The sequence below is a fragment of the Sorex araneus genome, chromosome 3 (genome assembly GCF_027595985.1).
Source record: "Sorex araneus isolate mSorAra2 chromosome 3, mSorAra2.pri, whole genome shotgun sequence".
In the NCBI taxonomy this organism is placed as follows: Eukaryota; Metazoa; Chordata; class Mammalia; order Eulipotyphla; family Soricidae; genus Sorex; species Sorex araneus.
In genome coordinates, this window is record NC_073304.1 from 177,640,071 (window position 1) to 177,651,638 (window position 11,568).

Consider the following 11,568-nt stretch of genomic DNA (forward strand, 5'->3'; position numbering starts at 1 on the left):
AATATTCAATGCATTTACTCAGCACAATGATGGCTCTCGTGGACAGCCCTGATGAGTTAAGAGATGCTAGACATGGACAGAATACTAGACTGGAATTTCAAGTAATTTTTTTTAACAGTGTTAGTCTTTGTTATAGACATTGTACCAATGATTTGTTCCATTACATTTTGATCAATGGACATTTGAAAACAATAAAAATACATCAAAAATTCACTAACATTACATAACTCATTAATAATTACAATAAAAGGTGAATAAAAACAATACTCAAAATATGTACAACTAACATCCTTTCTATTAACAAATATGTCCTCAATGCTGCCGAATGTTAAAAGAAGAAAATTGTGAAAAACACTAAAGAATGAAGTTTAAACCTGTTACCTCTGCTTCTTAAGATTATTTTCTTTAAATATCATTAAATCGAACAAAAATTCTCAGATTTCCAACTGCTGTATTGTTAGCTGATATTTTAATATTCCCCAAATATAATCTTTAACCACAGAACAGAGAGAGCCCTAAAATTTTCTTTGTTAATAGGAAATTGGATGTGTCTTTTGAACTGTGGTATTTAGCCTTTGACTCTGTTCGATAGTGATATGAAGACTGTGTTTGGATTCAGGTTCACAGCCTCAGTAGGATTGCAGCCTCATTTGCAAAGCTCAAGCCTCACTTTCATATCAGGTAAAATTTATCAGATGACTTTTGCAGGTCTGACATTATTAATTTTTCTAGTCTTTCTGACCTTCAACTTTCTGACCTTCTTTTATCCTAAGTAGATGCAGTTCATAAAAAATAGCAAGGTTCACCTTTTACTCTTTTTTTTTTAATTGACGTATCATGGATTATAATCTAATCAATATTTTTAGGAATATGATGGTACTGTTATTTCATTTTTTGTTATATTTTAGATAATTAATTAATTTACAGGTTGGAGGCCACACCTTGTAATGCTTGCTCTTGGTTTACTCCTGGCTCTGTGCTCACAAATCACTCTTGGTGGTGTTTGGGGGAATCATATGTGGTGCTAGGGATCATAGCCTGGTTGGCTAGATGCCAAAAAAGAGCTTTACCTGCTATACTTTCTCCTTGGTCTCTTTATTTCACTTTCTTAGAGCCAAGTGCAATGGTGTTTGGGGGCCACTCCAGGCAGTAGTGGAACTGGATGTTCAAGCCAGGCTCCTGTGTGCAAAGTGTGAGTGTCTGCACTTTCAGGCTGTCTCTCCTGCTGTTCCTTGCTTTCCCCTTAATGATTTGTGTGAGTGGATGTGGGGGGCGGCACACCCAGAAGTGCTTAGGGTTTACTACTGGCTCTGTGCTCAGGCATCACTCCTGGTAAAGCTCTGGGGCTCACAGTTAAAAGTTGCAGCACTAGTGTGAGGAAGAGACGTTGCAAGTTGCAACAGTCCCAGAACACTTGCACGAGGGCCGCAGTGCCCCCTGGGGTGATGCTGAGAACCGCGCGATGCTCCTCCACCTCCTCTGGACCTTAAGGCTTTGCCCATGCTGCTAATGCTGCACGTTGGTATGGGGTGGTTTTAGTGCTTGGGTCTCAATTCCCAGCTCAGCCTAGGTGAGTTCAGTTGACAGAAATAGTCCATCCTGAAGAAACAAATACCCAGCACATTTAGTTTCCAATGTAGCAGTGGGCTCTGTCTCTGCTACTGGTCATCAGAGTACAAACTGTCCAACCATACAAAGGGGGTTGGGTGCTTGTCACAGGGACCAGACTTTCTACCTATTGTCTTGACAAGCACTGGCTAATTTTAGAAGTCCAATGTGCAAAATTTTCTTCACAAAGTTATACTTTAAAACTGAAAGGGAACTAAAGCAACTCCAACCTAATACACTACACTGCCCCTCAGGATACCTTAATGGCATTTCTCACTTTCCCCAAAGAAAGACACTTCAGAGTCTCCTCAGATACTGCACCCTCTACTTCCACAGGCACTGACATCTTCTAAGTACAGAAGAATCACCACAAGTACTGTAGCACTGTAGCACTGTCATCCTGTTGTTCATTGATTTGCTCGAGCGGGTGCCAGTAACGCCTCCATTGTGAGCTTGTTGTTACTGTTTTTGGTATATTGAACATGCCACAGGTAGCTTGCCAGACTCTGCTGTGCGGGCAGAATACTCTCAGTAGCTTGCCTGGCTCTCCAAGAGAGGCAGAGGAATGGAACCGGGGTCGGCCATGTGCAAGGCAAACACCCTACCCGCTGTGCTATTACTCCAGTCCCAGTCCAGTATATTCTGTAGAAATCATTAAGAGGAATAAAAAAGGGAGAGGGGAAAATGAGTAAGGAATAAAACACGGGACTTAGCTTCTCATATCTTCTGGAAATCTTGGTCTACTAAAGTTCCCGTAAGACTAGAAACTGTTTTCAGCCATGGAAAATGTACTCCGGGTACCTGCCCCTGAGTCTGAAGCTCTCTCCACCTAGTTTGGAGGAAGACAATTCTGACCTGCTGTACTGAAAGTGGGAGGTACCTCTGGGGCTGGCTTCAGTAACCAATCATCACAGACAGCTTTGGGGTTCATACAATTCTATGATCTTTGATAAAAGGCCAAACTTCTGTATGAGTCTTGAGAAAAAGAGTGCTAGAAGAGAAGATGGGGAAATGCCTGAAGCACCTACCACTCAAACCCAGGAAATAGAGGAACACACTTCTCAGGGCAACTGAAATGCCAGAAAGAAGATGATAGGCAGAAATTGACCAAAAATAACTCTAAGCTTTCATTATTTCCATTTGAGATCCATTATCCAGCTGCCTAGACGTATCATTGCTTTCTGGAAAGTGAAGTTTTTCAGGTTCTCATTTGATGATCTAGCTCACTTTCAAAAACAGTATAGGCTCTGCATAATAGGCTCTTTCAAAGACACAAAGTGAGCAGCAAGTTCATATCTTTCTCCATTGTAATTTCCTATGTATTGTATTGAAAGCGTTTCTTAGAGGTACCAATTCCAATATCTGTTCTTCCTGTTCTTTTTTTTTAATGTCAATCATTTTCCAAGCGACTTGAAGTTAGCGACAACAAAATTTTGCAATGCATAGCAGAAGACTCCTGCTGCTTGATTATCAGCCTAGCTATCTGACCTACATTCTATCTTGAATTCACTGTTTCTCAGCTCCTCCCCTAAATCTTCTTACTCCTCCACTGCTGATCCTTATTTGGATCTTCAAATACATGCCATGCTTTCTGCTGTATCAGCATGGTGCTCAGTGGCACCCCTGCTGAGAGTGATTATCAGAGCTAACTATGATCTTCCCCTCAAATTAGTATTCCATAAATAAGTAACATTGTAGAATTTTCCAAAACCAAGTATCATTTTATAATATTTTATTTTCTCATGCAGATAAATAACTCACATGCACAGGCAATTGGAACATGTACATTGTCACAATTGGGAATTTTATGTATCATCCTAAATACAGTTCTTCCAATTTTTCTTCTAACAATTGGCTTTCGGTGTCCTTCACTCATATACATTTCTAGTTCCTGAGAATGCTCTTGAAATTAGTCATGAGGGGGGAATAATGGGAAAAATCTACTTTTTAAGCACAAGGCAAAGACCTCCTGAGAAGATGACTGAGGTGAGATCTCATCACATTCTGTATCTTTTCCCATTTATACTCATCCAACATAACTGTTGTCACTGTCACTGTCATCCCGTTGCTCATCGATTTGCTTGGGCTGGCACCAGTAACGTCTCTCATTGAGAGACTTATTGTTACTGTTTTTGGCATATCTAATATGCACGGGTAGCTTGCCAGGCTCTCCGAGAGGGGCGGAGAAATGGAATTCTGGTCAGCCGTGTGAAAGAGGAACGCCCAACCTCTGTGCTATTGCTCTAGCCCTGTTGTCACAGATAATTATAATTATGTTTCTAAAGCTAAATTTTCAACTTAGATAATAGGAGTGTAAATTACTTGAAAGTAAGTCTAGAATCTACTCAACTTATTTGCATTAACACAACAAGGGTTATATGTTTTAAACTTGAAATGATTCACATATTCACAAAGAAAATCTCAGAAAGGATTAAAGAATTTGGTCAGTGAAGAGACAACAGGTAATAAATGGCCAAATGTAACATGAATAACGCTGAAGTTGACTTTGATTTGAGGTTCAAACTACCAATCTAGCCTGTTCTTTAGAGTCTCTGTTGAGAAGTTTAAACATTTAAGAATTCATCCCTTATGTGTGAATCCTGGAAAGCAAGCACTTAGAAAATGATTGACTTGAGTTAAATTTATACTTTATGGACATTAAAACATGTGAAAATAATGAGCCCATAAGAGACATAAGGTCTTGACCTGGAATTGATCAAATCCTTATCTGCTTAGTTCACCATCTCATAAGCACAAAATTACTCTTCTTTGCTTTTATGAAAATATCAAATTCTAATGAAAAAAATTTAAATGTTGAAGCTTATCATATCAGGTACTTCAATTTTATACTTCTTACTTCTATTATTTTTTACCTCAAACCTTTATCGCCCCTCTCTGGTCCATTAGGGTCCTGTCACTGTCACTGTCATCCTGTTGCTCATCAATTTGCTTGAGCAGGCACCAATAATGTCTCCATCGTGAGATTTTGTTGTTACTGTTTTTGGCCTATCGAATACACCACAGGTAGCTTGCCAGGCTCTGCCATGTGGATGAGATACTCTCGGAAGCTTCCTGGGCTCTCTGAGAGGGGCAGAGGAACTGAACCCAGGTTGGCTGCGTGCAAGGCAAACGCCTTATTCTCTGTGCTATCGCTCCAGCCCATTAGGGTCCTATGAAAAATTTAAGATTTTGATGTCGGCTCACTCAGGACCGGGCAAATAACACTTGAAAGATATGTAGGAAATATGAGTACTCTTTCTGGGTATCATAGAAGCATCTGGGTTCAAACCTGAATCACTGGGTTCCTTGATCACAGCCAGGACCAGCCCCCAAGCACAGAGTCTGAAGTAGCACCTGAATGTACCTGGGTATTCTCCAAACAAAAATATATGAAGTCAAGCTCTTTATTCAGACTCTGTAAATAAATATACATATATCTACTTATGTTTATCTACGAATCTGTCTTCCTAGAGCCATAAAGTGAAAGCATAACAGCAAGAACAGACTTTACAAGTTCTATTTAAGAACTAATTAATAAATACACATTATTTTTCCTCTATGTGATATTCTCTACACAATATTCATATGATGTGAGTGTCTATGATATGTATATGGACACGGCATCTATGTTTATTGCAAGCCTATCTTCTTCCAATTGATGGCTAGGGTATTAAGCTAAAAAGAATGAACTTCCCAAACTGCATTAGGCTTAGAAGACAGGTTTCTCTGCTTTCTCTACATTCTGAGGCCATGTGACTTCTAAACAAACCACTAACTTGGAATATTTATGTGTGAAGATTGGATTGGAGAGATTCTTTTAAAATTTTATTTTATTGAATCACCGTGAGGTTTGCAACACAGATACCAAGAGGCCATAACTTTTGGTCCTTTATCTACTTTCAGCACACATTTGGATTGGGGAGATTTTTAACAAAAAGTAATGATGACATTGTGGTTTTGATTTTCATCTTCCTGATGACTAGTGATGTGGAGCATTTTTTCATGTGCCTTTTGGTCATTTGTATTTGTTTTTCTGAGGAAACTTCTGTTTATTTTTTCTCCCCATTTTTTGATGGGGTTGGAGGTTTTTTTTGTATACAATTCTACAAGTGTCTTGTATATCCTGAATATTAATCCCTTATCAGATGGGTATTGGGTAAATATTCCTTCTCATTCTGTGGGCTCTTTCTGTATTTTGGTCACTGTTTCTTTTGAAGTGCAGAAGCTTCTTAGTTTGATGTAGTCCCACTTGTTTATGTTTGCCTCCACTTGCATGTTCAGTGCTATTTCGTCCCTAAAGATGCTTTTAGCTTCAATGTCATGGAGAGTTCTGCCTACATTTTCTTCCATGAACCTTACAGATTCATGTCTGATATTGAGGTCTTTAATCCACTTTGACCTGATTTTTGTGCCTGGCATTAGACAGAGGTCAAAGTTTTTTTTTTGTTGTTGTTGTTGTTTTTTTTGCAGGTAGCTATCCAGTTTTCCCAGCACCACTTGTTGAAGAGGCTTTCCTTGTTCCACTTTGCATTTCTTGCATCTTTGTCAAATATTAAGTGGCCGTATATTTGGGGGTCTGTGACAGGATATTCAACTCTGTTCCATTGGTCTTAGGGTCTGTTTTTATCCCAATATCATGCTGTTTGAATTACTACTGCTTTGTAGTAGAGTTTAAAGTTGGGGAAGGTGGTGTCACCCATCTTGTTTTTTCCAAGGATTGCTTTAGCTATTCGTGGGGGGTTATTATTCCATATGGATTTCAGGAGTGTTTTTTCTATTACTTTAAAAAAATGTCATGGGTATCCTGATAGGGTATGCATTAAATTTGTATAGTGCTTTGGGCAGTATTGCCATTTAATAATGTTAATTCTCCCTATCCATAAGCAGGGGATGTGTCTCCATTTCCTACTGTCCTCCTTTATTTCTTGAAGTAGTGCTTTGTAATTTTCCTTGTATAGGTCCTTAGCCTCTTTGGTTAAGTTGATTCCAAGGTACTTGACTTTCTGAGGTGCTATTGTGAACAGGATTGTTTTTTAATGTCTTTTTGTTCTCTTTCATTATTTGTATATAAGAAAACCATGAATTTTTGGGTGTTGATTTTGTAGACTGCCACTTTACTATATCAACTCATTGTTTCTAGGAGCTTTTCTGCAGAGTCTTTTGGGTTTTTTAATTATAGTATCATATCATCTGCAAATAGTGATAACTTGACCTCTTACTTTCCTATCTGTATGCCCTTAGTATCTTTTTCTTGTCTAACTACTATGGCCAGGGCTTCCAGTACTATATTGAATAGGAGTGGTGAAAGCGGGCAACCTTGCCTTGTGCCCAATCTTAGAGGGAAGGCTTTCAGTTTTTCCTCATTGAGAATCATACATGAGATATCATCTCATCACACCAAAGAGACTGGCACACATTCAAAAGAACAAAATCAATCAGTGCTGGCATGGATGTAGGGAAAAAGAGATGCTCCTTCACTGTTGGTGGGAATGCTGACTGGTCCAGCCATTCTGGAAAACAATATGGACAGTCCTTCAAAAACTAGTAATTGAGCTTCCATATGACCCTGCAATACCACTTCTGGGAATATATCCCAAGGATGCAAAAGAGCACAGTAGAAATGACATCTGTACCTATATATTCATTGCAGCACTGTGTACAATAGCCAAAATATGGAAACAACTTGAGTGATCTAAAACAGGTTACTGGTTAAAGAAACTTTGGTACATCTACACAATAGAATACTATGCAGCTGTTAGGATAGATGAAGTCATGAAATTTGCTTATAAATGGATAGACATGGAGAGTATCATGCTAAGTGAAAAGAGTCAGAAAGAGAGGGACAGACATAGAGGGACTGCACTCATTTGTGGAGTGTAGGGTAGCATCACATGAGGGTGACACCCAAGGATGGTACATACAAGGGCCAGGGGGATTGCCCCATAGCTGGAAGACTGCTTCATGAGCAGAGGGGAGAAAACAGATGGAATAGAGAAGGGATCACTAAGAAAATGATGGCTAGAGGAACCAGTTGGGATGGAAGATGCATGCTGAAAATAGATAATGGACCAAACATGATGACCTCTCAGTGTCTGTGTTGCAAGCTATAATGCCCAAAAGTAGAGAGAGAGTATGGGAAATATTGTCTGCCTTAGAGGCAGGGGGAGGGTGGGAAAGTGGGGGTATACCCAGGATATTGGTGGTGGGGAATGTTCACTGGTGATCATTGTGTGATTATAATTCAAACATAAAAGCTTGTAACTATCTCATGGTGATTCAATAAAATCTAAAAAATTTTTAAAGTAATGGTGACAATAATAAACTGAGTTCTCACTATGTGCATCTTATGTGTATACTTTCCAATTGCCTAAAAGTCTTATCCAGAGTCATATGAGTATAGCGAGAGACATGACTTGTAAGAAGAAGTGCTGGGATTGTGCATACCAAATTACCATTGATGTGCTAAGGGAAATATTTGATTGTAGCTCTCTTGGTGTGTGCATGCATGTGTGTGTGTGTGTGTGTGTTCTCGTACATGTTAAACATGTGTTTTTCCAGAGTTACATTGCTAGCCCTAGAAGTACTTGGTCACCATTCCATAAGAAGGAAAGAAGCTTTTTTTCCAACATGTATAGAAAATAAAGGTAACTTCCCAGGACCCTCCAGACCCTGTGCCCATGCCCACACCTCTCTGCTGGCTCCCCATCTGTGTCGCCCCTGTCCTGCAGGTGATCTGCCCACCGGGAACTCCTCCTACTCAGCTTCGGAAGGCTCCCAGGCAGGCCCTGCCCGCCCCCCCGCCGGCTCTCCCAGGACCCTCCAGACCCTGTGCCCATCCCCATGCCTCTCTGCTCGCTTCCCAACTGTGTCGCCCCTGTTGTGTACTGAGCACTGCCAGTGTCCCAAGTGGTTACTGTGGGCATAGCCTGTATCTCAGGGGGGCATGTTCTCAAAAGGGGCATGGCCTCCTGCTGGAGCAGCGGCCCAAAACAGCTGCATCTATTATTTTTTAGCATAATCTGTATAACCTGTTCCTTTGAAAAATATTCTGCCATCCCAATCACTCTATGTCAGTAGTATATTAGCTTATTCTGCCTTCACAAAAACTATCCGTGAAAAATAGAAACTTTGCAAGGAGAGCATAGCCTTAAACCTTCACTAGAGGCCCCACATAAATCAGGATGAATGCCTGAGAGAAAGGAAGAATTCTAGAATAGGTACAAGGCTACCATTATCAGTTTAGCGCAAACAGAGTCCCTCCCCCCCCCCAGCAAGAGGGAATAGGGATAGACAACTAGAATTTTCAACTCTATACTTCCATACCAATATGAAGAAACAGCGAAAATCTCCTCCACGAAGAGAGGATAAAGAAAAAATTCCAGAAGCCTCAACAGGGGCTACCCACCTATATGACCTTTCAGAAAAAGAATTCAGAGAGGAAATCTTGAGGAGAGTAATGTACTCCAAGCAACCATGGAACAGACTTCCAATAAACTAAGGGAAGATATAAATGAAGCATTGGAGTGGTCCACCAAAAAAATGCAGGAAGAAATGAGACCAGAAATTTCAAAGCTACGAACGAAAGTCACACAAATAAAGGAATCAGTAGATGAATTAAAAATCTCAGTAGGAGCCCTCAACAGTAGAATGACTACAGCTGAAGACAGAATCAGCGAGCTCGAAGATGAGCTGCACAAAGCTTGCAGACAACAACAAATTATGGCAAAAGACCTCAAAATGGCCCTAGAGCGAGTCAGAGTCCTAGGGGATGACCTCAAGAGGAACGACATAAGAATCATTGGAGTACCAGAAGCACAGGGAGGTAACCCCAATGAATAAAGCGCAGTGAAAGACATCATTGCTAAGAAATTCCCAGAGCTGGAGGAGGCAGACATCCAGATCCAAGGAGCCCGAAGAGTACCAGTAAAAAGAGACCCGAATAAAAAGACTCCAAGGCACATCATAGTTAGAATGATGGATGCTGTGGATAGAGACACAACACTGCAAGCAGCAAGGTCAGAGAAGGAAATCACATACAAAGGGGCACTCCTTAGATTTATAGCAGACCTATCAGAGGAAACCCTCCAAGCCCGAAGACAATGGTGGGACATAGTGAAAAAACTCAACCTATTGGGACTCAACTAAAGCTGTGTTAAGGGGAAAATTTATAGCTCTGCAAGCACTCCTTAGGAAGTAAGAAAGGGCCTACATAGATAGCTTGACTTCACAGCTCAAAATCTTAGAAAAGGACCAGAAAAAGGAACCCAAACCTGACCAAAGGAAAGAAATAATAAAAATTAGAGCAGAAATTAACGACATGGAAACCCAGAAAACAATCTGAAAGGTCAATGAAACCAAGAGCTGGTTCTTTGAGAAAATAAACAAGATTGATAAACCGCTAGCAAGACTCACAAAGAGAGAGAGAGAGAGAACCCTGATAAACCGAATCAGAAATGAAAAGAGGGACATCACGACAGAAGCCAATTAGATTCAAAAGATCATCAGAGACTACTTTGAAAGTCTGTATGCCACAAAACAAGAGAACCTAAAAGAAATGAATGAATTCCTTGATTTCTACAACCTCCCAAGACTGAAAAAGAAGACCTGAAATACCTGAATAGACCCATTAATATCAAGGAAATAGAAACTGTAATCAAAAGTCTCCCCAAAAACAAGAGCCCAGATGCAGACAGATTCACTGGTGAATTCTTCCAAACATTTAAAGAAGACCTTTTGCCAATTCTCCTCAAGGTTTTCCAGGAAATTGGAAAAACAGGAACCCTCCCAAACAGTTTATATGAGGCACATATCTCCCTAATGCCAAAAGCAAACAAAGACACCACACACAAAAAAAAGAAAAATATAGACCAATATCCCTGATGAATACTGATGCAAAGATCCTCAATAAAAATATTAGCAAATAGAATCCAACAACTCATTAAAAAGATCATACACTATGACCAAGTGGGATTCATCCAGAGGATGTAAGGATGGTTTAACATTGGGAAATCAATCAACATAATCCATCATATCAACAAAAGTAAAGATAAAAGCCATATGATCATATCAATAGATGCAGAGAAAGCATTTGACAAGATCTAACATCCGTTCATGGTGTAAACTCTCACCAAAATGGGTTTTGGAGGAATTTTCTTCAAGAGACTCAAAGCCATCTACCACAAACATACAGCAAGTATAATCCTCAATGGGGAAAAGCTAAGGGCCTTTCCTCTTAAATCAGGGACAAGACAAGGATGCCCACTCTCACCACTGTTGTTCAATATAGTACTGGAAGTACTTGCGATAGTTGTTAGGCAAGAAAAAGATATTAAGGGCATCCAGGTAGGAAAGGAATAAATCAAACTCTCACTACTTGCAGACGATATGATACTATATCTAGAGAAACCTAAAACCTCTACTAAGAAATTCTTAGAAACAATAGACTTGTACAGTAAAGTTTCAGGCTATAAAATCGATACCCAAATTTCCATGGCCTTCCTATTTGCAAACAATGAGACAGAGGAAAGGGACATGAAAAAAGCAATCCCATTCACAATCGTGCCCCAGAAAATCAAGTACGTTGGAATCAGCTTAACTAAAGAAGTAAAGGACCTCTACAAAGAAAACTATAAAACGCTACTCCATGAAATAAAAGAGGACATGAGGAAATGGAAACATATCCCTTGCTCATGGATAGGGAGAATCAACATTGTCAAAATGGCAATACTCTCCAAAGCATTGTAGAAATTCAACACAATCCCTGTAGAAATACCCATGAAATGCTTCAAAGAAATGGATCAAGCAATCCTGAAATTCATATGAAACAATAAACGCCCACGAATAACTAAAACAATTCTTGGAAAAAAGATGATGGGAGGCATCACCCTCCCCAACCTTAAACTTTACTACAAAGCGATAATAATTAAAACAGCATGGTAATGGAACAAAGGCAGACCCTCA